Below are 26,968 nucleotides of genomic sequence, written 5' to 3'. Positions count from 1 at the left end.
TGGGTTTCCAAGGGTTTTAAGACCAGTAATGCATTTCGAATTGTAAATTCTTTACTTTCTGGTTCACAGATATTGTTGCCAAGGGGTACATGTGGACGGCAGGTTAGCAGAGATGCTTGCAATCAGCATGAACGTGTGAGGGGAAACGGAAAGAGAATGTTTAATTTTCTTCTGGCTTTTACTAACCGGTTTGAAACTGGGAAGAGCATCTTTGTATTGAAATGTTAATTTTTAAAAGCAGGAAATGGGGGGAACGAGAGTTTAGGTTTGTCATTTTTTTTTTTTTTACAATTGCTTTCTTTGAAATGCATTTCATGGTTGATGGGTTGAAATTACTTTACTTTGCTCAGCTGGCTGGTTTAAAAAAAATGCTGTGGCTATGAACAGATGGTTTTGTGGTTTATCCATTGACTTACACACATTTCAGTTCATGCCATGCATGGGGTTCCGGTGTGTCTGCATGCATTCTTTCTGCAAAGTAAGATGGGGTTAAGCAGTTGCTTAAGTTGAGTTAGTGATATGTGGTGTTGAATTTCCTTACTGTGGTGTGAAATCAGATGGGACATGCTATTTGAGTAGAACTTTTGGAGAGTTTGTATGCCTAGAATTGAGCTGTGGCACATTTAGTTTCCTACTGCAGAGTAGTTCTTTCTATTGGTTACTGACCCCTACCCTCTCCTTCAAACTTCAGGACTACCAAGGCTGCATGGAGACCCAGGACTGGACTGCCTCTTGCATAGCATATATCGGCGCACATGGGCATCTACCATGTACACTCCCATATTCCCTCAAACAGTCAGTGGGTCTGAACACAACCGTTACCGTCTTCCACTGCCAAGGCCAAACCAATTCTGCGTAGGGTTGCTGGCCCAATGTGATAGGACTGCATCGTCAGCTCTACTTATCCAGTTGGAAACTCTATTGAGGCCACAATAGTCCTGAAAATGTTGATCTAATGTTCTTGCTGAACATACATAATTACAGACTGCTTAGCCATATGGCACTACTTCAACTGAATAGCCTTACGTACTCACACTGCCTTTCCACGTGATTAGTCCATTCGTACAGCTTCATGGGCTGCATCAGTCAGTTCTGATGACTTGAAATGCCTCTACTACTGTCTCTCCTCCTCCTTGCTACTTAGTGCAAATAGGCACCTTGGGCTAGCTGAACCTATCTGCCTGTAACTTCTAGTATATCTCACTGAAATACCTGCACAACTTTCCCAGGTACCACTTTACCCTGCTACGAGAAAGCACCAGCACAAAGCTGTCACTGATTGTCTGCAGCATTTGGCTGCGTGGACCGCCAGCTTAAGTGTACCTCAAGAATTCCCAGTCACCAGAGAGTACAATCTGTTAGCTACTCGGATGTAATATGGCTGTCAATCCCACTCACAATGCCCCCTATCCATTAACCATCTCTATCCAACAAAGTGTAACTTAGAATGAAAGTGTCATGGCTAACTAAGATGATATTTAAACTTTAAAATCTGGTAATTGAATGCATCCTAGATAACGAAACCTTCACTGCAATGGCAGTCTATTGCTTCCCAATGTGTAGACTAAATCAATAGTATGACCACATACATACACTATTCACTCACCAGTTGGCAGTAAAATTGTCTTAGGACGTAAAAAAAGCAATTCCTATTCTCAATGGGGGGTATTTTTAGGTGAGTCCAAATTATGTTCTTGACTATAAAACTTTTTTCTTTCTAATGGATACTACTTTGCCCCGAGTAATTCATTCAAATGAAAAGAATTGTATCCTTAGTCTTCAAATCAGACAGGAATAATGCTTTCCTGTGACACTGATCTTCTAATATCACTGATCTGAGTGAATAGACACAGGAGGGGGCAGGCTCCTATGTGTCCATCGTTTCCTATGTTTTGGTTGGTAGTGATATTGCTCTCTAATCTTGGTTTTGATGCTGTTGAAGCAGCATTTCGTTGTCATTGCAACCGACCGTACATTAGCCAACGTACATATTTTTTCATTTTCAGCCATGTAAGCCAGTGGAGGGTTGTTGTATTACAAATGGGCCCATCCAGTCTATGGAATGGCGCAGACGGACTAAAAACCAGTGGTATGGAAGGTTGCCCAGAGCAATGCCAGTGTTTCAGATTTATTCAGAATCTTTCACCCATCCCTTTTTTTGGTCACATCAAGGGTTAAGATGCAGCAAAGTATTATTCCCTGCAAGCAGCCCTACATATGAGAGGTGTATCAGCCACTTTTACTCCCTAAAAATGGTCAAATACTCTCAAAAAAGAATAGGGAGTAAAAATACTGCCAACAGAAAAATGTTAAAGCTTGTCCCCATGCTTTCACACACACATCTCCATGGAAACGTTTGGACAAGTAGTACATGTAGTGCTGCCACAGGAAGAAACTATGATTTGTTACTGCCTGATCCGAAGAGATAAACTCCTTTTAAATTTGTTTTAATGTGCATGAATAACCAGTTGCAAATATTGATTACAAAAACATTTTTATAGTTAAAATCTATGTTTGCTTATACTCTCTTTGGGAATAGAACTTACTCTTGTACTCACTAAAATATAATTTTACAAAACGGGGAGGATAACGCTCACAGTTCAAAATCTTATCTGGAGTAATCCCTGAAAGCCCTAATCACCTTTCCAGAGGAATTCCTGCACTGGTGATTGTGGCTTCGAACAGCCTGGTACGGCTTGTGAGTTGTGTGACATCCCTTCTAGTTACCGGAGCGGGTACCAATGGCATGAGCAGAGAACAGATGAAAGCCATTCTGTGATGACCACTTACAAGCCCAGAGTAAGTAACGTGTTAGGAGCAGCTCACTGCTGGGTCCAATTCAGTCTAGACCTAATATGGTTGGATGTAGCCTGCAGCATGCCGGCTGGCCCTCTTCCCAGCATTTACTCTAGTGTCTGATAGCGTGTTTTAAAAAAAATAAAAAAAATCGGTTCCACTGGCTCATCAGACTTCACTAGTGTGGTAATGTTGATCAGGTTCACGATCAGTTGAGGCAGATGTCAACATCTGTGAAACAGTGATGATTGTCTGCCAGCATGGTGACTCTGCTCCCAAGAAACGTGTGCAAACTGTGCAGGCACACTCGGGCCTCAAGGAAAATGCATGCTTGAAACAGAGTGGCTGTGACAACTTGGCATTGCCATTGTGGTGATCACATCTCTGGATGGAATAATGTGTGTGATGAAAGATAGTGTCTGGCAGTGGGAGCGGCTGCTGTGGACATACTTGGCTTTTTGTTTAAATCTTGTATCCCCTGCCCTTTGTGGCATGACGCTTCTTCTACTTGTTGCTCTGGTTCCATGTGTAACTATTTCTGCCTCGTGATGGACACCCCCTTGAGATGCGGGTTCCTCTGTGTAGCTTCTTTCAACAGGAACAGAGGTTTTCTGAGAATTGTATTGCAGTATTGTATTCACAGTAAAGGACAGTATGCATCTAATATCAAAAATGTTGATCACTTTCCTGAGGATGGCATTACTTGGCCTGGTCACGCCCGTTGGTTAATCCTAGGATTGCCTTCCGATCTACGACTCTGTCCCTACCTTCCCTTGGAAAAGTAAAAATTATCACTGCTGTTCTTTATAATTTGTTCTCTGATCTGGAACGTCCTTTGATCTTACTGTATTTCATATTTGGCCTTCTTTTAATTATTTCAATCACCTAGGACTAAAGCCACTGGCCCTGGGCGTTCCGGTCTATATGGTTGGATTCAAATGTTAAAACTCTGTAACTATGTTTCTTCAGCACTATTGCTTCAATGCTATTGCCTGTAGTCGAAATGGAGTTAATCCTTTGTCAATCAAGATCAGGCATCTTTAATCCTGTCCTTAAATTTAAAAAAAGATGTCTTTGATGCTAAGACTTTTATTCAAACAGAACTAGCGTTGGCCCTCATTCAAGTTTGTATGGACTCCCCACCTACTTTAAGGGCATTGTTGGGTCAGAAAACCTGTTTTGACTCCCCTTTTGCTATACCTTGAGCAGTCCCCTAAACCTTTCACTGGCTATTTCATCTCTAGATTCTTTTTGCTGACCTAAAGACATCTAAAATCATCTTTTTTATATACTGCTCTTAAAAACACACAAGTATCCGGCTGGGGGTTCTCAGAACCTCCCTCGTTTTGTCCTTGGCTGTTTTCTCACCCAGAAGGTTTGTTGGGGACTAGACTGAAAAGTAGCTATGAATGTTTGGCTGCACCACTCTATAGCTTTTAGACCACTTTGGTAGCCACTTCCCCCCCCATGAGCAGGCGCAACATGACTACCAATGCATTCCTGCACGCTGGCCACTTTGTAGAGGTTTAAACCTTTTTTCCACAGTAATTAAAAGTATATTTATAATACATAGTGAAAAACAAGTAAGAAACTCAAGATCAAGTCAGTATTCTATAACCTCATGAGGCTTTACAGATCTGAACAGCTTAAGAGGTGAACCTCAGGAATGTCCTTCTGACACCAAGAATTGTGCAAAAAAAGTGGAACCGCAAAAACCATAAGGGATCTTGCATCATACTTATTCAAGCAGGCTTCGAGGATCTTTCTGCTAATTTCTTCTTACATTGGATAGATGAAGATAAAAGGAATACAGGGGTCTCTCTGACATTAATTAAGAGCACATTTGTTTCTATTCAATCTTGACCAACTGCTCAATATGGAGGCCAGCTGGAACACATCTATTCATTCTCATGTATACGTCTGTTATGGAAAACGCTATACTCTTCAAACCCCTTTTTTACTTGCGTTACATGTACTGCTTAGCTAAAGTGCTTGCCAATGACCAGGCCATATAACTTTCTTGCACTATATGTTGGAAGGATTCTTTTATTGCTCTAGCTGTGTCTCTGTAGATGGATACTTGATTGTTCTGCAGAAAAGTTCCTGCGGCCAGATCCTTAACATCTATGATAAATCGCTGCTTCCAGGGTCATTCATGTAAAGACAAACGAATGTGGGTGCAAGAAAACAGACCTGTATGACACCAAACTTCGGTCACTGGAGGAAATGAATCTTACAGATCCACCGGACTATAGCAAAAGAAAACAACTGTGTCCATATTTTTGGGTCAATGAACACTTGGATACATTCTGATCTGAAAACCGCTTTAGAGAGTGAGAAATAAACATTTTCATAATATTTGTGTGGGCATTAGTTAATACTGTTCGCCTGTTTTCTCACCTAACCAGCTTTCCTCCTAAAAGTTGGCCTTGATTATTTGACAGTGTTAGAACTCTGTAAGAACGGGGTGCTGTTGCGCTTTGACCAAGATGGCCGCTTCCATCTAAAGCTCCATGTTGCCAGAACTTTGTCTGCACCCATTTATTCTCTTCTCTGGCAGGCGAATCTCCCCTCAGAGCCCGGACGATGCTGCCAGCCTAGGGAGAGCAGGGGCCGAGATCCAGGTGTGCTGGTCTCTTGGCCTGTGCGGCTCGCTGGCACGTTGCCGCAATATGGCGGTTGGTGTGCGTCTGAGTGTAGAGCCCTGGGCCAGCCTCGCGCGGCTGGATTGGGGGCCCAGAGCGGAGGTCCTCATGGAGGTTAGAGAGCCCCAACCATGGACCGCTGTTGTGGAGGAGGGAGGAGAGAGAACCGTTACTGCCTCAGACTCTACCCTGCTTTGGCACTAACCACTGACCGTCCTCTAAGGTGGCGTGTCGCTTGGCCTTCACCTCCTGGGATCTGCAGGCACAACTTGACTGTTGTGGCCGTTGGTGGGGTGAGGAGGGCCAGGCACCTGGGAAACATCTGTTGCCAATACAGTGCACTCTCCTCTGGATTGGCTGACCCGCTGCATGGGCTGCTTGGCCTGCTATTTCTCACCTTGATATACTGCCTGAGCTGGGCCCACATGTCTGGGGCACAGAAAATTCCTAAAAGGGAATCTCAAGAAGCAGGGCAATATGGATGCTTACACTAGGGTGATTTTGAAGGCCCTGGATCAGGGCTCCACCCTGGATACCGCTTCTTCACCTGATGCTTTGGAATCCTTGGCGCTACAAAAAATCCCCTTCAGTATGACAGTGCGCTTCTCCTCTTTCAACACCAAATTAGAAATCACAATGAATATCAATGCCCTCAACACTACATTGGAAAAGGTACAAGGCAGAATTACCAATGCAGACACAAGAGTGGGGTTGGTTGAAGATGCTGTGGTCTCCACAAAACATCTGTTGGGTACCCTTACTAAGGTGGTTGAGGCCACAAAGAGCAAATGCGATTATCTTGAATCTAGGTCTCGCCGTGATAACTTTTGCCTGTTGGACATACTTGAAGTCCCGGTTGGCAGAAAGGTGGAACGGTTAATTGGGAAGACCTTGCTGCATATACTTCATAAGCCTTAAATGTCTCCTTTCTTTCAAGTAGAGCAAGCCCACAGTTCACTAGCTGCTCCACATAAGCTGGGTGCTGCGCCTTTGGCCATTTATGCCAGGATCCTCAACTGCAGAGAGAGAGCGCCGCTATCTTGTGAGGGGCTAGAGACGGGGGTGAGCTGCAGTTGGGATCCCATAGTCTATATTTATCCAGACTTTTCAGTCGCCGTTCAGCAGGAATGCAAGTCATTCCTTGGGATGAAGAAACTGCTGAGGGACAGGCCCATTCAGTACTCAATGCTGTATCCAGCAGAGTTGCATTTTGCCTTTCAGAACAACACCTACCACTTTACCTTGCCCGAGGAACCAACCTCATTTATTGAAACCATCCCATGGTGTTCAAACACTGGTAATAAATGTGAGGCGGCGTTCCGTCTGCTGTGAACTATTCACGTTCTGTAAGGTGCATTGGTTGGCATATTTGGAGTAGTATTCTGCTTAATTGGCGTTCGGGCAGTTTTGCCTATGCCTACTACAGTTTTCCCCAAGCTAAGTTGCTGCTGGCCAATGTTTGAAGGGTTGGGCGTTTATACTACTGAGGATGCTAAGGTGGTGAGGGTGGGGGTTGGGATTGTTGTGTGAAGTTAGGAGTAAAACTATACTTGGCGGTTGCAGACAGGATGGCATCTATATATTGGTGTAATGGAGGGGGAAGGGTTTGGGTGTGCCCTAAAGATTAAGGAGGCTGCAGTATTAAGAGCCAATGACGAATGAGGTGGTATGCATAATTTGGAATATTGGGGTATTGGCACCGTTGTCAAAATACAGAAGCTCTTTGGCATCTGGCTGACTATTACTAGTGAAACTCATCGGGTATTTGCGTATATGGCATGTATGACCGCGAAAAGGGTGAGTTTATTGAAATAGAAAGACAAGGTCCGCACCCCCCCCAGTGTAAAGGAATGGATGACGGCATTAATGTGGGCTCAAGAATGCGAAGAACTATGTTACCTCTCTACCATACCAATCTAGACCCTGAGATGCTTGGACGGCATTTTGCTCTTACCTCTGTGATTCGGATATCCTCAAACCGAACTGAAACAAGTAATTTCCTTTTATTATGTACTGTACTCCTGTCTCATGGGAAGTCTGTTTGCATTTGCGTCTGTAAGTAATATCCTGAATTTTACAATGTAAGGTGTAATTCTGATGTCCTGTACCTGGTTGCCAGTAATAAATTAAGGTTTAAAAAAAATGTATACGGAAGCTACATGCATAAATTGAACATAACAAACTAGGGGTTCTGTTCCTGCAATAAACGCATGCTACTGATATGATTAACTCATGATTTTCTTGCTCGTGGGGGGGGCAGGGGGCGTGAAAAAAAACTATAACTTGACCTTGATACACAGGCACCTCACGTTTGGACATATTAAAACTATGACAGACAGCCCCCCCCCCCCATGCTGCTATGTTGCAGTGTATGGTAGAATTGAAGGCAGGGAGATTTTATTGAACCAATGCATATGGTCCCAATATTGATAATGCCCAATTCTACAAACATGCTAAACGTGTGCAATTCTTTTCCAAATGTACCAATCTTATTGGAGGTGTGGGGGGGGGGGGGGGGGATTTCAATATGATCAACACTTTGAGATTGCACAGGGGCGACTCCACGCTTCCAGATACGAACAGCTCTACTATTGTCGGAGGGCATGACCGTACCGCAAATGATTGATGCAACTACACATACTATTCAACAAATCACGATTCATCCTTTTAACTTTGGCCTCTGAAATGTATCCCCTGCGCTTGTGAGCACTGTTGCTTCGACTGAAATTCTGCTAAGGACCTATACAGACCATGCACCAATACTGGTCAATTTAATCTTCGCCCGGAGGGGTCAATACTGTGGCTCCTGGAGGTTCGAATCCCCAGCATTGCAGGATGTTTCCTTTGCCTCTGACATTCTGAATAACATACAAATGTTCTTTGAGATTAATGCTGGTACGGTACAGGAGGTGATAACTCTAAGCTTTCAAGGAGTACATTAAGGGTATTGTGAGTTCCTCGTGAGATTTGTGATCCGCAGGCACATTCACAACAGTGAGACGGAATTGGATTATTAGGCCAACCCCACCACAGACAAGTTAAACCATATAGGTGAGGCGCTAGAGACATTCCGAGCTAACGCGGTCAGGGAACTTAAGTATTTGGGAATACCAGAGACCGCTGGCCATTCTGGTGAAGGGGAGCGGCCAGGAAGGGCATTAGCAAGACTGGTACGACAGGACCTCGGAGCTAGTGAGATTCCCTACATCAAAGACCAGGACTGTAAAGTGGTATATACACACACTGAGATGAAGAAAGTTTAAGGATTTTTACTCTGCACTGTGTCCCCAACCAGACACATGTACCAAGACCGAGATAGATGGTTTCCTTGTCACTGACCCAACTGTCTGGTGACACTAGAGTCCCTGGTCCTGCCAACAACACTCGCTGAAAATCTAAGGCGATGAATGACCGCCCCTCTGGCAAGGCCCTGGGCTTTAGTGGCCTCAATGCAGAATTTTACAAACAGTTCAAATCCCTACTTAGAAAGTACTTACTGAAGGTGTGGAACGAGGCCCTGGAAAGGCAACTTCTCCAGTCTACGATGAGAGAAGCAATCATCGCTGCTATTGCAACCCGGTAAAGCTGTAGATGACTGGCTCCTATAAGCCGTTATTGTTGATCAACGCTGATGTATTTGCCAAAATATTAGCCAATAGTCTCCTGATGTTTATGCAATACATGATGCATCCAGGTTCATTCCTGGTCGGTCAACAAGCCTGAAAATATACTCATGGTATTTCATCTTATGACATGAATCCACCCTGATATACAAGCTGTTTTAGGTACCCTAGATGCTCAAAAAGTGTTTGATTCGAGTTCCATGGCAATATTTACATAGTGCATTGCAACTTTGTGGATTCAGACCTTGGTTCATATCCTTTGTACACTTATTTTATACAAAGCCCTTTGCTAAAGTCTTTACTAATGGTACTCTCTCTCTTCCTTTATGTATAGGTAGATGCACCAGACAGGGGTGCCCGCTGTCTCCCTTATTTGCAATTATTATGAAACCACTGGCAGACATGGTTGGACTTAAGCATTCGTGGAAGGGGATTAGAATCTATGGCATGGTGAATGTCTTCACTCTATGCTGACGATATTTTATTGTACGTCTAAGACCCGAGTTTAAATCTTAAACCCATTAGGGACGTGGCTGAATTTGGCACTTGGGACTACGTGTAAACCGATCTAAATTTGAGCTGTTCCTGTTACCATCTACTACTACACCAGCAGGTGTGGGTCATTTCTCCTAGACTCCTACTGCTTTCTCATACTTGCGGTTCAAGATCTCTAACACGTGGGATTCCCTGTATGAACATAACCATGGTATATATTTTGTCAAGTTGGCATGAAGTGCAGAACGACTTGACATACCTCCCTCCATAGCGGACAAGAACTCAACTGAAAATGGTTGTGCTTCCAAAAACCTCCCTTTTTTTTCTTCAAATATCTCAATCTGGTCGGGTCAGTCGTTGTTTAAAAAGATGGACTTGCTCATTCTGAAATTCATGAGGCACTCTGGTGCAGTCCGCATGAAGTGGTCTGCGTGGACTAAACCATACGACAAAGGGGGATTCATGGCCCCAGATTTTAAGCTCTACAGAATGGCAGCTCAAGCTCAATACTCCACCCGTTGGTTTGCGGTAGATGCTGCTAACCCACATGTACACATCGAAAGAAAGGCGGGTGGCCCCTGGAATGTCAGGTCCTCAATACTCTCTCAAATACACCACTGATTGTCAGTTGGACCTGGTAGGTGCTACGGTAATCGTGTGGAGGAGGGTATTTCAGCTCAAGAATGTATCACGTCTGTACTGCAGATACATACCCCTGTGGGATTGCCAGGCTCTCCCACACACTCAAGATATGGGACTTGCTCAAATCTGGGCCCGACTGAATAAACTAGGAGAACTGTATGTGGAGGGCCCTGTCCTTACTATTGCTGAGGCAATATCTGATGTGCGTCCGAACCCTCTGGGATTGTTGCAGTATGGTAGGCTGCCTGCAACCTTCCAATCTAAATGGCCAAACTTTCCCAAAGAACCGATCAATGATCCCGGTCTCTCGTACATAACAAACACAGGAGACTGCAGCCATGTAGTGTCTACCATATACCAACATATATTAGACAAATATCCCACTTACTATGCAACACAAAGACCAAGTTTGCTAGGGATCTCAACGTGGACATTACGGACAATATGTGGCAGTCTCTTTGAACTGACTAGGGAAGTGTCTCTTAATGCCTGCTATCGTCTCTTCCAGTTTAAAATACTAAATAGGTGGCATTGCACTCCTTCCAGGGTGTCATCAGGATTGTGTGGGGAGGGGGTGTCCTAGGTGTGATACGGGTGAGGCAACCTATATACATATGTTATGGTCCTGTCAAAGCTGAACATACTGGGAAGAGGTTTGCACCACACTCTAATTGTAGTGGAGTTCACCTGCAGCCCACGCTGCTTAAGTGTCAATTTGGCCAATATGAAAAGACTTCCCGTTGTTAAATTTGTGTTTCCTGCTGGTGAAAAGATGCATTTTACTGCGCTGGAGCCTTCACAGGGCACCAACATTGGCTAAAGGATGTGATATGGTCCAAGAACTTGGAAGAGACCTGGTTGTCTCTGTCCCCTATCTATAATATATTCAGACATCTGGCCCATTTTCATATTCTATCTACAAAGAAACACCCATTGCATGCATAGGTGCTGGTTGCCTGGTGGGCTTGTCGGATTGTGTGGTTGCGGTGTCTGTCGTCCACTCCTTTTCCAAATACGATGTAAATAAGAAATGTTCTAAACTTTGCATTTTATATTTCAGTAAATGTACCATGTGCCTCTTGTCTGTGATGCTGAGAACAAAAACTTTTTTTGTTTTGTTGTTAAAACTACGTTGAGACAAGGAAAGTATAAGGATTAGGTTCAAAACACCAACACCGGAGGACAGGCCTTGGTGATTATCCCTTGTGCTGTGTAACACATTCCTGTTAAGTGTGATTGATGTGTACAGTTAGTAGCTGATTTGTTTCCTGTGACTTCAGTTCAAAGAACCGCTGTATTGTTGCTGTCAATAAAATCTTTACTCTATGCAGATATAAGTGTTATGAATGTTTTTTCTGTTTACAACTTTCCTCTATTGGGGATTAACAGCCAATGGCCTGACTGCTTTTTGTCTGGGTCCTAGCTGATTTTTGGAGTTCACCTTCACTCATTTTGTTTACAGGGCACTGGTAAATCGATATGGCATCCAATGCAGAGAATTAGTCGCCCATTATTTTTCACTTTCTTTTTTACACTATCACAAGCCATTGGAGTGCTGCAGGGACACTTGTGTCATTTGCTTTTCCCCAAGTGGCATCCCAATTACATTTGTGGTGTGCACTGAACAGACTGGAGGCAGTGAACCACATTTTACTTTTTTTCTCAGTGCACAGTTGTGCACTTTTATTTTCTACCATGATGATCTTTTTGATTAACACATATTCAAAATGGCTGCTCTTCTCAGTACAAGCTCTGTTCTTTGAGTCATCCACTTGGTTGGCCACTTCCCTTTTCATCTCCTTTTCATTTCCTTTTCACTGCATTGCCATTTTCTGCTCAAAATTCCAGTGCTACGCTGACGACACTCAACTCATTTTCAGGCTGCCCTCGGCCACCTCCTCTCCCATCTCTGATTGCCTAACTGCCATTCAATATTGGTGTGCCGCCAATGAACTTTGTCTGAATGCTAGCAAGACGGAGATCCTCAATCGGCACACCTTCACCATCCTTTCCCCTCACTCTCTGGCAGGCTTCCCTTGGCCCTCCTCCTACCCGACCTGCGAGGCTAAGAACCTTGATCATCTTTGACTCCACCCTTTCCTTCTCCGCCCACATCTGAGGTCTCTAAAAAGTCAGACTTCCTGCTGCACCTCCTCAGAGGTACTCTGCCTTTCCTCTCCTTCCCCCAGAAGCTCATGGTATCCAAAGCTCTGGTTCTCTCTAGGTTGGACTATTGTAACAGCCTCTTTCTAAATTTACCTGCCTCTACTCTCTACCCTCTGCAACTAATCCAGAACAGGACCGCAAGACTTGTCCTTGGCCTCAAGCCCTGGGATCGTATCTCTCCAGCTCTGAAATCTCTCCATTGGCTCCCAGTGGATGCAATGATTAAATTCAAAACCCTCTGCATTGTCCACAAGGCTTTCTGGGGCCTGGGTCCAAAATACCTTCAACTATCCCTCCGCAAATACCTCCCCTCTCGAGCTCTTTGCTCCTCTACCTCGCTCAACGTCAGTCGTTTCTCAAAGAAACGAGCTGGGGGTAGATCTGTCTTCAGCTGGGGCCTCCCTCTGGAACAGCCTCCCTGCCACTCTAAAACTTGGAGAACCATCTCTGGTTCCGGAAGCACCTCAAGACCATCCTCTGTTCTTCTGCCTTCGCTCCCCCTCTGTCCTGCTGATCTGTTCTCTCGTGGCACCGTGCTTCTGGCCACCCTCTGTCCTCCGGGCCCAGGTACCTGCTCACCCTGCCACCCTCCCGCACTTCCTCCAGGCAACCCCTTGCACTGGGGTCTGTATCTGTACCCATACAGCCCCCTCCTTTTTCTTCCTGCACTTATCAGACCTACTCTGTCTGCTGCCTTAAACCTAGCACTTGCAAATTGTTGGCTGCACTACCACTGTTTTTTGCCTTTATTATTTATTTATTTATTTCTGTTTCTCCTCTGCTTCGCACTTTCCACTTCTCCCCCCTTCCATGCACTTGCGCGTTCTCAATGTCACTGGGCATAGTAAGATCGCTGTTTTGTTCTCCCCTGTTCCCTTGCCTTGTCGCACTCTGAAACACTTGCGTACGAGCGTGATAGAAATAAAATATCAATCAAGAATAGCCATATAAGAGAATACCCTTCAGTTGTGTGTGAGAGAGAACTTGCTGAAACTGTCGTGGGACTGTTACTGGTAAAATGAAGACCTGGAGCCCAAGATTCAAGCATCATAAGCTGAGATACCCTCCAAGACAAACTGGAGAACTATTGGTATGACCAGCATTGGAAAAGACAACTCCTGCGCGCTTGATGTTGACGTTTGCTAACAGGGAAGACTGGGTGTCTTCCTAATCTGAATCGGTCAGACCATCCAGTCTGAAGTCCTGCTCTAGATCCATCACATACCCACAGTTGGAGTCCTTGGCAGGTCTGCATTTGGTTTGCACCTGCCTGGGACTGGCCTGCACTTCTACATGGACACATTGGTGGCATGCTCAATCTGACCGTTATTCCTGATGGCCTCAAACACTATGCTGCACCACAGGTTGCTTCTCCTGTAGGGTCCTCCCATTCTGCTTGAACAAAAACCATCACCCACACCAGGGGTCTCCAGGATTTTGGGCACCTCTACAGAAGCAACCAAGACAAGTCTCAACGGAGAACAAGTGGGGTTACACAACAAGAGGTAAGTTCTCTTAGACTTTACAGTACCTTTAGTTTGAAGAAAAACGGTTCCAGCTGGCTTATGTTTCTGTGCAGCTCTGCAGATCCTGTGTTCCTGTGCCTCCGTCGTGGGGACAAGAGGGAGGACGTCTGGAGGACACCTGCACTGCAACGAGACGATCAGCAACAGAAAAGGATCAACTTCTATTCAGTGGCACTTCAGTTTCAGCTCCTCGCGTCTCAGCAAATAGCACCACTGCAGACTCTTGACTGTTCAGATGGGTTTTCCTTGTATCTAGGGTCCAGCACTCTGTTGAGGTGGCTCAGGCTCAGTCAGTCCTGCTTCCTGGGAGACCGGAGGATCTTCCTGGAGCTCTTGGCAAACTTAAAAGCAACGTGCACCATCTGGTGTTCCTCTCACTGGCTCTTTGGTTCCAACAGCAACTTCAGTGGAAATACAACCAGCTTTGACAGTATGTCCAGGTGGCTTACTTTGGAGTTGATTGGTCCCACCAACTCAAGGGGCGAAGTCGTCCTTGCCGGGCTTCTCTAGTCGAGACGAATTTGGCGCTTCAGCACAGCAGCAGGGCTTCACCGGGCAAACCAACGGTCCAGGAGTTTCAGCAGGCATCTCTTCCAAGTTCTTCTTCGGATTCCTTTGTCCAGTGGTCGACTCTGCCTTCCAAGCCAAAAAGCCTTGCCTTTTATGCAGGTTTCTCCCATTCATTCCAGCATAGCTGTCAGTCACCCAGCAGGGTGGCTGTCCTTGCCGGACAGCCAGCCGGCCAATCACCTAGGAGTGCATTCCCGTCTCCTTGGAGACTAAGCACAGGGAGATTTGGGTACCTCCCTCGCTTCCTGCCCCGCCAGACACCCTGGAGCCAGAGGCAGGCTTCACTCTTCCTCCAAAGACAAAACGAACAAAGGGACCAAACCTGGTTTGGCGCGCAGAGTAAATCTCAAGAAGGACCTTTCCACAAACAAATGGCGAAAAAAGACGACCGGGGCCATTTTGACAAAAATGGCTTCCTTTGGTGCTTTACTGCAGATGCGAACGCAGCCCGCGGTAAAAGCACACCACAGTAGTTAAAAGTAAACCACTGCCACCAGCCATTCATCGAGGAAAGGGTAACAGAAAAATGTTTCATGAGAAACTAGACAAAGGGGATACTAAGTAACCCCTCCAGCATGCTATTGTAAGATAGTGTGTGATGGGTCTAGAAAGTTACAAATGTAAGTAAAGTCAATTTCACTTCACTGCTCTTGGAAACAGAAGTGTATCCAAGAGAAGGTATTTAAACCTTTGGGGAATCTGAAAGACTTCCCTGTGTCACTGCACTGAAGGTGTTGTGTGACACAATATAAAGATGATGCCTATGGAGTTTGTCAGACTCCATTCTTACAAAAAACAAAGTTCAAATCACATTAAAAAATACATGAGAGAGTGGGGAGAAAAAGGGTCTCCCTCTCTCCAGGTTAAAAATGAAAAGTCCTAAAATCCAGCAAAGTTGCTGGGGTTCTCTAAGGTAGAGGGGAATTGGCACATTTCTGAGAATTCTCCCTAACATCCATACTTTTGGGACATTTCATCATACGGGACAGGAGCACTTTTTGAAGCGCCAACAATATTGTCCTTTTATTTTTAAGCTGGGCCACCGCGTGTGGATATAGCACCACCTTCCTGTGCCCCACCCTTCAATCCTTTTCTATTGCCAAAGTCGAAGGACAATTTAGCAAAATAGAGGAAACTTTTTAGAGATTAAGGCAGGTGGGCATATGGCTGAAAGGGGACTGAAGGACTAGGAGTAAGATGGTAGCTACGGTGAGTAACTGTTATACTTCTACATCCCGTCCTCTTTCCTCCAAGCATTTAGCTATGAAATGGGTGGATTGTAAATTGGCTTCCAGAAAATAGTGCTTACAGAAAGCCAAAGGTGAGGCCCATGTAGCTCCTTTGGCAATGGTCTTCCATGGAACATATTTCTGAAAAGCAACATCTGCTGCTTTCCATCGCCCCAGGTGTGCATCGATTCCCTTTGGAGCTCGAAGGCCTTGTACCGAATAAGCTTCCGAAATACACATAGCAATCCAAGGCGAGATGGAAGCCTTGGAGGCTGTCGTTATTGGATTCAAATGTGAAAACCAAGAAAGGATACTCAATAGAAAGGGCTTGTAATTCACTTATTCTTCTGGCTGATGTAACAGCTATTAAGGTGTCATGACCACTGTCAGAACCATCCCGGCAATCACACAGCATTCCACCACCACAGGCCAGGCCACACAACCCCCCCCCGCACCCTCTTCAGATATGAAGGGCATTCCTTGATCCAGGAGGGCTGGGGTAAAGGCTAGCTGGACACATTTATGGCACTCATGGCATCAGGGGCAGGCAAGGGACAAGGTTTGCAGGATGCTTCCTGGTACCCCCAATATGGCTGACCATAGGGCCAAGGACATCTCTGAAGCTGTATAGCAGTTGATGGGTGTGCTTTCCTATAAAAGCCACACAGCTCTGCTTTGCGTTAATCTGCAAACTGCAGCATAACGCTTACCACGGACTCCAGCTCCTCGACCCTGCAAAGATAAGAATAGAAGAACTTGATCTCGGATCACAGCAACAAAGGCAACCAAGGTACTGCAAACACTCACCTGCTATCTCGCAGCTCCTCGCAGCTCTCCCCGAAGCTCCAGTGTCGTCAAGGCTTCATGCCTCGCCGGCTTCATCTCTCAGTTCAGCGCTGATTTCATCCCTCATTTGGCGTGCAGTTCGCTCCGGAGTGGCAGGCACAGCATTAAACTCTTACCACCATTGCAAGCATGCAACTTGACAATCACAGCAAGCAGCTGTGATTTCAACTACCTTGTAAAAGCTGCGTGTCACTCAGCACCTATACCACAGCTTGTTACATACCGTAAGCAGTTGAGAACGGTATCCTGCATTCCGTGGAGTGCAGAGAGACAGTTTGGGACTGCACAGCCATCCACAAGGACACAAGTGGACATTCCCAGGCCCAGGGCCTTTGGGCAGCAACAGAACAGCCTCTTTCTATGAACATTAAAAGACAGCCACACACAGCTCAAACGGGCCACAGCCGGTCTGGCCCTGGAGACCAGTGAAGTAAATGGTGTGCCTACAGACAGAAGAATAGCTCCCCTGCTACAGACAGCAGGGCGGAGAGTTCAGCATCTTAAACTTACAGGTGAGCCTAGCACCCATAGGGAAGCCACCCAAGGGGTTGGTTTGGGAGGTGGGTCTGGGACATATAGAGGCTCAGCAAGTGACACTTGTCTTTCACCTTCAGGAGAAGTCCTGCTGCTCACGCCAGTAGCCAGAAGGCATCAGCCACCCCGCAGAAAACAGGGTACAAGGTAAGCGTTACAGAAGGCCACTTTCCAAGTGAGGAACTTGAGTTCTGTAGTGGCCAGTGGCTCACAAGTTTTGTGACGGCGTGGAGAGGACCACATTGAGATCCCATGTAGTATGAGGTGGCTTGACGGGAGGGAAAAGACTAAGAAGCCCAGCGAAATGTCTCTTGATCAGGGACGTCATTCTGTGGTCTCCCATGCGACCTCTAAAAAAAAAAAAAAGGTTCTTTACATTTTTTTTTATTTTTTTTTTTAAATGCAAGCTCCTGGGCTGTGGCCAGCACCATGTGGCGCTTTACTTCTGGAGTGGCTGGCTTTCTTGTGCAGGCCCCTTAAAAAAAAAAAGAAAAATAAGAACAGGATTGCCACAAGTTTAACACTTTCAGCACTGACCCTAAATAAGAAGGAATAGGAATACCAAATAATGTGTCTTTCTTGAATTCTGAGTCACTGGTTTAATCTGTTCTTAAACGCCTCAACTCAACCTTTCATCCTTCTGAGGTCGATAAATGAGTACCAACACAGGTTGAGTGAAATTGGGTGTATCATTTTTCTAAATAAAGCGCTTAAGCGTAAGTGCTACATAATAACACATCATTATCATTTGGTCATGGATGTCTGCTTACATTCACAGTAATTTGGTAATATGGGCCTACACACACTGATATTAACGATACATATGGCGATCCATTCTTGTATGAAATGTACATCACATTATAGTGATATCGTAACCATATTTTTCGTAGTGTACAATCCTATGTGATGCCACTTCCTGTTTTGTCAACGGGTGAAAGGTTGTGTTCCCTAGCTTCCCGCGATATCACTTCGGGGTGGGGTCAAATGACATCACTTCCTGTGCTGTCATCAGGGGGTCAAGGGTCATGTGATGTCACTTCCGCTACCCCTGGCATTTTGGTGAAATGACGTCCCTGCTCTTTATGACTGGATTTGTCAGAGTCCAAGAGCAATTCTGTGCTAAGGTAAGCCCCAATGGCAGACAAATAAGTTCTGCATGACAAAATGTGGATGCCTGTGGCTGCTAGATGTCATATGAATGACAGGACACAGGCGATGGAAGCTAGACAAGGATCAAGCTGTTTGGAAAAGCACCAGTGACAGAATCGAAGCCATTTGCTTTTGTACTGCGCTCGTGTTGAAGGGTTGGGCGCTGCCTGAATTATACGCATATTTTCTTCTGAGCGACTGCACTGCGCTGGGGATTTGAACTCTGGAACCATGCTGCTAAGCTGAAGGATTGTGGGAGGAATGCCACACCTGGTGATTGTTGCTGGTGCAGAAAGTTGGAAATACGCTGCAACCTTATCAGATTGCATATTGGCAGATGCTGAATTTCCAATAATCAGAACCTGGCTGGCCACCAAGGAGCTATGAATAGAGTGCAATTGTTGGCAATCCTGAGTTTTGCAGAGCGTCCGATTAATCCAGCGGAGGAGGGAAGGCATATGCTTGGATTTTGTCCCACGAAATCTCAAGAGCATCCCCCAAGGAGGATGGAAAGAGTCCCTCCCTGGAAGCATAGCGTGGAAGCTTTTTGTTGGCTGATGTCGCAAACGGGTCCACTGGAATGCCCACTGCAAGAAAAGGTTAAGAAGAACATTCTTGTTGATCTCCCACTCATAGTTCACTACGGACTGACGGTTGAGAGAATCAGACGCAATATTATGCCCCGGAATGTGCACTGCCTGCAGCCAGATATTATTCTGCACCACCCATTCCCAAATCTGGATGGCTAGGTCCACAGGTGGCAGAGCGCTGGTACCTCCCGGTTTGTTCAAATGGAACATAGTCACCGAATTGTCTGTGCGTATCCTCACTACCTTTGACAATGGAAGGCCTAAAAGCTTTTAACGCCAGAAAAACTGCCGAGAGTTTGAGGTAATTGATATGAGACATGCTGTCCTAGGGTGTCCACAGGTTTTTAAACCCCCAGATTCAATGTAGCTCCCCAGCCCAGATGGGAAGAGTCAGTCTTTATTGTGACTTGCGGTGAGGGCTCCTCAAAGGAGGCACCCACAGAGGTTGGTGGGGGTCGAGCACCACTGGAGGTCCGCACCCATAGATGAGGGATTGGAATAATTTGGGAGTCTGGGTCTGAAGCCTAAGACCAGTTCTTCCGTGGCGCTAGTTGCGAGTCTCGTCCTCGGCCTCGCCAGAGGAAGAGCCAGAACACAGGACCAAAAGTCTTTGAAACCACCAGGCTGACCTGTGGGATGAATTGAGAAACAGACGGCAAGTGGCTGACAAGTTTGTAATCCTGTCCTTGGTTAGAAAGAGCTTGACTTTGATGGTATCCCAGCGAAAACCCAAGACCGACAGTCCAAGTCGGAAGCAGTAGTTGGTGAAGGAAATGAAGATTGTTTGCTGCAGTTTGCAGAAAGTTACTCTGAAGTAGCCAGTCGTCCAAATATGGATAGACGTGGATTCCTTGGAGCCTGAGGAACGCTGCAATGACGACCATCATTTTCGTGAAGACCTGTTGTGCTGAGCTGAGACCAAAGGGGAGGACTCGATATTGAAATTGTTCCATTCGTACTGAGAAGCAAAGGAATTTGCTGCATTGAGGCCATATTAGAATACGCATGTAAGCAACCAAAGATATCCCACACTGAGCCAATCGCCCTTCAGAAGGAAGGATCTGATCTATGTGAGAAACCTGAAGGTGTCTCACCTGCTAGTCCCTGGAGATATGTTGTCCACGTGGCCAGGATACGGCCATCGCTAGTGGATCCAGTTCCTGGGGGTGGACCAGTGGAGGCGGATCACTTGGGCGAGGGGTCTTCGGGGAGTGGAAGTGGGACACCAAGGGTTGAGACGTAGTATCCCCTTCCCTGGAACACCTTTTCCCCGTCCTACCCTGTAGGATATTTAGAAGCTCTACCCCCCCCCCCACACAAGAACCCGAAGGCCCTAGGAAAGGGAGGCGTGAGGCTTCAGAGTGGTCCTACAAGGGTTACATCAAATCCCTTGTACAATCGAAAGTCTCTGAACCGTTGCCAGAGGAAAGCTAGGGGAAGTTAACTCAGCTTTCCAATAAGATTGTGAAATAAGGCAAGTGTGAACCTGACAGAGGGATGCCGAAAGAAAGCTAAGAGAAAGAAAACCCTGCTTTCTGATGAAAATTAGCAATATATGAACTGTATTAGAAATGCATGAACTGTGTTAAAGAGAGGCTGTAGTGAAACCAATGGAGAGAGGCCCAAACTGCAAGGAGGACCTGAGCCCGGCGGAGGGAGATCCTGGGGGCAAAGAGCAATCACCCAAGGTTCAAGATCACCAAGAGAACTTGTTTTTTTGTCATTGTGAAACAGCAGGCCTTCTAAGGCAAGAGACTTTTGCAGGAAAGAGACTTAGCCTCTGAAGGTTTCTGATATCGTTGAACTGGAGCTGTGAACCTCGTGATGTTGGGGCCCAGGAGAGTGCTGTGCTCAGAAGACCTGGCATGAACCGTGCTTAAAACTTGGGTAAGGGAGAACCAGCCATACCATCCAGAATTATCATTTTGAGAACACTTTTTTCATTTCTGGTGAACATTATCTCACACTTTTTGTAATTTAGTAGTAAGGATTGGCAATCGTTTTTTTAGTATAGGCCCCTTTTTATTTGACAAGACACCACTAGGACTGCCTGATGATTTGATGGTCATAGCTTGATCCCATCTTAGGTTTAGATTAGGTGTTTAGCTCACCCATTATAAAGTTCAATAAACAGCCTTGAACTGTGATCACTTGTGTCTGTCTTTACTGTTGCCACCATGAGTTCCTTGCATCTGGTTGTCCGTGATCATCTTGAATTTCTCTTGCGGATGAGAAAAGTTGAAGTTGGACAGGTCTAGGATAGTGTGCAGGCCAGCCTGGTACGGTTTGGGCACTATGAACGGACGGGAATAAAATCCCTCCCCCGTTGAGATGGAGGGACACGCTCCACTGCTCAGTTCTAGGCATTTCTGCACCTCGGCCTGGAGCAATGGGGACCCTGTCTGTTGTAAGGGAGGATGAGAAGGAGGAGGGTTGTCAGGAAGGGGTTGCCGAAAAGCCGTTCGGACGACGGACAAAACCTACCGGTCGTCAGTGATGGTCCGCCACCCCTCCAGATGAGAAGAGATCCCACTGGCGACCCATGGGACCGATGAAAAACATCTTTTTGTAGACTTATCAGTGGCAAGGGCACCTGTAGAAGAGGAGGCTGTGGAGCACAGAGAAAAACCACCTGCTTTGTCTGTTTCTTGCGCCAAGGCCCATTGGAGGAACGATCTGCTTGCCGCGATCGTCGTTACTGAAAACCTCTGAAACCCAAAAAAGATCTTGATCAGCAGTCTGATTTTTGAGGATAAGATAGTTTCGAAGGAGCAGGTTTTGCTAAAACGGACAAAGACTTGGCTGTTAGCGTACTTGCTTTTGTTTTTTGTTTCTCATCTGTGGAAGAATGTAAAAGTTATTTTCCCTCGAAGACTTGGTAGCATGGAGCCACGCATGGCGGGAAACCTCATTCCTGATCATGAGACCCTGAGCTGACCTATCCACATGATGGCCCATGTGGGGCTTCTTCACAGAAAGAAATTGTTGTAGAGATGCACTCCTGTAATGCGAGATTTGACCAGAATGGCTAATCGAAATGAGATAAATTAAATATGTTTAGGTGCACCCAATTAGATCTTGGCTACAAGATCGAACATATGGGACACAAAAAAGGTCCCGCTAGGGGGACAAGATCAGGGCACACCGTAGGCTGACGATGCCTGCACAGTTTTAATGAAGTAAACAGAACTTTGAACAAAGTACATTTAATCATGAAACCATTAGAAAAGACCTAAAATAACAATTAATTATGAGAAAAGTGCAACTCGTAGAGACATAAGAATTTGCACGTTTCTATACACTGATATGTTCATATAATAGCGATAAGGGATAGGCAAAATCCCTTTTGTGAACAAGTTACATGATAGTGAACAACAATCATCTCTCCTTCGAGAAGTATTGAGTACTGAGGTTGGACTTGGACGTTGAGTACTTCTCCTTGTGTTTAGCATAGTTTAAGAGGCTGTCTGTAACCTGTGAGCGAAGATTCCATGTCCCCCTGTGGGATGAATGTGGATAGGGACCTCAGTTGTCACCTCTTATTTGGATTATACCATACAGGTCTTGACTCCACTGTCCCCAGTTCATTTCATGATGGGGCACTACACCAGTTGCTTAACAGGTTCATTGACAAACAGTTCTTGGCTCCAAGCCGCACCCAGCTCTATAGAAAATATCCCTCTCACTCTAATAGTAACATAAATGTCTGTTTATGATCTGCAGTTATGGCATCACTCAGTGCACCACAACACAATCAATAACATTCAAAGATGGCGGTCTGCCATTCGAGCAAACTCGAGCGCTTCCTTTCAAAGCTACCAGACACATGCTTGCTGGTTTCCGTGACAACCACGCAAGCCTCCGAATATGGAAGACTCCACTGCATCCATTGCAGCAGGCACCGCTAACGAGCGATACATCCCAACAAGTAAGTTCACTCACTGGTTACTGACAGCCTCTTAAACTAAGCTGAACAGGTTGCTGACAGCTTACTCTTACGTGCTGTCCCCTTTCCTCCATACTGCATGGGGCGTCCCATCCAAGGGACAGGAGACAGAACCTTTTTCACCAGAAAAAACATTCTTCCCCTTTAGATTTAGAGGCGCGGCCCTGGCAGCATACGCTGTCCTGACTCCGCCCTCCGGCGCCACACCTTAGTCCCCTTTTCTGCGTCAACGGGAACGGGCCAAATTCACCAGCGCTCCTGTGTTTGGCTTCAGCCATGTAATTCCATGAACAGATACTTCGGTCTTTTTTTGTCTTTTTATCATATATATTCTCGGTCCTCAGGCGTCATGCTCCTCCCCGGCGCAGGGTTCAGCAGGTTTCCATCCTGCGACGGACTCTTTCCAACTTCAACAAGGACTTCAACAAACATTGTTCCAGGCCCAAGGTAGAGCCTCTGTTCTCCATCGCACCCCGCAAGGGAGACTCCTTCCCAAAGACTTGCCCGCGTGGGTGGGACCGCCCAGGTTCTACTACAAGCACATGCACAAGGCCTCCCCAGCTACCGACGTACGGGTCGAGGGATCCTCGGATCCTCCCGGTGATGGTGTTGATGGACCGGAAGGTTCTTGTACCGGGTCTTCACCTGAGGGGCTACGCCCTTGTACTGGCAATATATCTGAGGGGTCACGTCCTAGTACTGGCAATATGGCTTAGGGGGCACCTAAATGCAGCTCTACCCGCCCCCGGGCTGAGGGTGTTACGCCTACAGGGCCTCGGCCTGAGGAGCAGGGTAGACCTCATGATCCACACGAGTCCTGGAGGAGGCTGGGCCCAGCGAGCTGAGCAACACGATGCAGGCACGTGGAAGGCAGCTCGATAAGATGGCCACCGTCGGCCGCACCAGGTATTCGTTGAAGAATGAGTGTCAAGGTGGGACTGGTGTCAACCAGGTTCGTGGCCTACAGCCTATCCTTCATTTGCGCGGTGCAGGTTCCCGCTATGTCCATATGGGCAGGGTATGCAGCACCTCCATCTGCCGCCCGCTACTCGGTCTATATCCCCTACTACTCCTCCAGCCTGTGAGGACAGGTTCTTTGAGAGGTTCCTCAGACTCATGAAGTCCCCTCGGATGGGGGTGATCCTCAGGGATGCCATCAGGGAGGTGCTTCCGCCAATGCTTCCAGCACCTCCGGCTCCTCCGCTGGCATCCCCGGCCCCGGCGCAGCCTTTGCCACCGGCTCCGGCCCCCCCAACGATTCCTTGGGCGGTTCCGTACGAGCCTCCGTCTACGGTCCCAGTACCTCAGCCTCCGGCTCACACCACTCCTCCACCGGTGCAGGATCCTCCTGACCCCAGGCGGACACGGACGATGAGGAGGACCCGACACGCCATCGTCAGCCAAGGCCTTCCATGAACGGCTTGCAGAGCTGGCTGAGAACCTGGGCCTTCCTCAACCTGAGGTCGAGCAACCAGCAGAGGGGGTCCTCGCAGAAGTCCTCGCTCGACGCCCCTTGGCTAAAATGGAAATTCCACTGCAGACCAATGTAGTCGCCCTGTCCAAGAAGGGTTGTCTCAAGACCCACTCTGTCCAGCCGGTCAATCGACGCCTGGACGTCAAGTACAGGCAGATGGAGGGGATACACTCTTGCTATCGGCCCATCCTAAGCCACACTCCTCGGTGATCGCTCCAGCATCACTATACTCCAAGCATCAGTCGTCCTCAGCCGCCTCCTCTGCGGTGCTGCTAGGCAAGGAAGAGAAGATCTTGGAGACGTACGGGAAGAAAAACTATTCCAACGCGTCCTTGCATCTTCGTCAGGCCAATGCAGATTCCATGCTGGCTGACGTTAACCAGAGGTTGTGGTGGGAAATTGCGTATTGCCTCCCAGAGCTTCCTACGCAGAGCCAATCACGTTTCAAGGCGGGACTGGCTGATGCCAAACTGGTGGTGCAGGACACCATGGAATCCACCATGGCCCACATTGACACCTCTGGCCGGGCCATCTGCATCGCCACGGACATGAGAAGAACAGCCTGTCTCCATGCAACTAAATTTGAGCCGGACGTCCAGGAACGCATATTAGACCTGACATTCGAGGGGAGTGACCTCTTCCACTCCACCACGGACGAGGAGCTGGACAAAAAGGAAAAACAGCTCATAAACAGCCACTTCTTATCCATCCTGACATAGACCACGCCCAAATCGTACACCCAGTCACAGCAGTACTCCGACAAGGGGCGTACATACGGAGGGTACCGTGGCTTCCAAGAACGGAGGTCCAGGCAGCCGGACCTCTCGCCGACTCCACATCGGTGCAAGCAACAAAGGGGGGGGTGGTAAGGGCTTTTTCCAGTCCCCCTCCTCTGCAACAGCCTCTGAGGGAAAGAAGGCATGACACGCCCCTCTGGGTCCGCGTGTCTCCGGGTCCGCTTGTCTCCAGTGGGGGGCAGGCTTGCTCTCCATGCACATTTCTGGTGCCAGAATTGTGGACCCCTAGATCCTCTCCGTAGTATCCACGGGGCACTGCCTACCCATCCCAGCCTCTCCTCCCTCCTCCGCTCCACTCCCAGTTTGGACAGCAACTCTTCTGGCGGAGATCCGATCGCTCGTAGAGAGCCAGGCCGTGGAGGCAGTCCCAGCCTCCCAGCGAGGCTTGGGCTTCTACTCCAGGATTTTCACCATTCAGAAAAAGAACCAGGCGGGCCTGAGAGTTGTGATGACCTTTCCACCCTCAACCTCTCCTTACCTCTACAAAAATTCAAGATGGTTACGCCAGCTTTTATAGCGGAGAGATTGTGCGAGGGAGACTGGATGTGCTCCCTGGATCTGAAGGAATCGTCTCTACACGTCCCGATATGGCAGCCTCATCGTTCTTTCCTACGGTTCAGGATCATGGGCTACCATTTCCATTTCAAGGTCCTTCCATTTGGCCTCAACTCGGCCTCCAGGGTCTTTACCAGACTCATGAATATCTTGGCTGCCCTCCTCAGGGCCTCCACATCTACCCATACCTCGACGACTGGCTCGTCAGGGCTACATCACTGGAACGATTTCACCACACTTCCCAGGCTCTTATGAACACACTGCACGATGTGGGCTTTTCGCTCAATCTCAAGAAGTCGCAGCTGCAACCCACGCAGACTCTGACCTTCTTGGGCCTCATCTGGGACACATGCTCTAAGAAGGTGTTTCCATCGGAGGACAAGATCACAGCCATGAAGAGGGCCATTACTCACTTCCTCAGCAGAGAGGTGACCTCAGCCTGGTGGTACCAGCACCTCCTGGGTCTCTTGGCAGTAGTCCTATTAGCCGTGCCCCACACAAGACTCAGGATGAGGAGGATACAGCTGCACTTTGCAGCATCATGGAACCAGGAGCGGGGCTCTCCATCAGAGATGATCAACGTTCCTCCATCTCTCCACAAGGACCTCACATGGTGGCCCATGGACTGCAACCTACGGACGGGCAAGCCCTTCTGGCCTCCCACCCCGCAGGTCGCCATCACCAGACTCCTCTCTCGACTCGAGGGATGGGGAGCCACGCTGGACGATCTCTCGGTCCACGGCACCTGGACCCGACACGAGCAGGAGTACTGCATCAATTGGTTGGAGCTGAAAGCCATCTGGCTAGCGCTCAGAGCATTCCTCCCACTTATCAGGGGCAAAGTTGTCCTCATCCAGACAGACAACTCGACCCGAATGTACTATGTCAACAAGCAGGGAGGCACCAGATCCCCTCCACTGTGCAGCCTGGCACTCAGCATGTGGGAGTGGGCCCCAGCAAATGACATCTACCTCACGGCAGTCCACCTTCCGGGGAAACCAAACTGGAGGCGGACAGGCTCAGCAGGTTGGGAGCAGACAACTACGAGTGGCAGCTAAACAACCTCGTTACTAAGGAGAGCTTCAGCAGATGGGGTCGCCCCCAGGTGGATCTTTGCCCTCTGGCACAACAAGAAGTGCCCTCAGTTCACCTCCTGGCAGGGACAGGGCCCTGGCTCCCTGGGCGACGCATTTCGGATTCAGTGGAACGACATGACTGGTTACGCCTTCCCACCCACTCCGTTGATTCACAGAGTGATTTGCAAGATCAAGGCGTCTCACCAGCTCAACATCATTCTAATAGCTCCATGGTGGCCAGCTAGGCCATGGTTCTCGGAGCTGCTAAGCCTCTCGGAGATGCCACTGTTTCACCTTCTGACATGCCTA

The 26,968-nt window shown here is 47.4% G+C and overlaps 1 protein-coding gene across 15 annotated transcripts in view; it reads left to right on the top strand.

Moving 5' to 3' along the window:
* Positions 1-26,968, top strand: part of PPFIA1 (PTPRF interacting protein alpha 1) — a 1,842,515-nt gene that overhangs the window by 1,004,877 nt on the left and 810,670 nt on the right. The gene's annotated exons all lie outside the window — the stretch shown is intronic.

Source organism: Ambystoma mexicanum, chromosome 11, assembly GCF_040938575.1.
Source record: "Ambystoma mexicanum isolate Mex_15411 chromosome 11, UKY_AmexF1_1, whole genome shotgun sequence".
Classification (NCBI taxonomy): Eukaryota; Metazoa; Chordata; class Amphibia; order Caudata; family Ambystomatidae; genus Ambystoma; species Ambystoma mexicanum.
The sequence above is the reverse complement of the archived record's forward strand: the minus strand, read 5'-3'. Positions and strand labels throughout refer to the sequence as shown.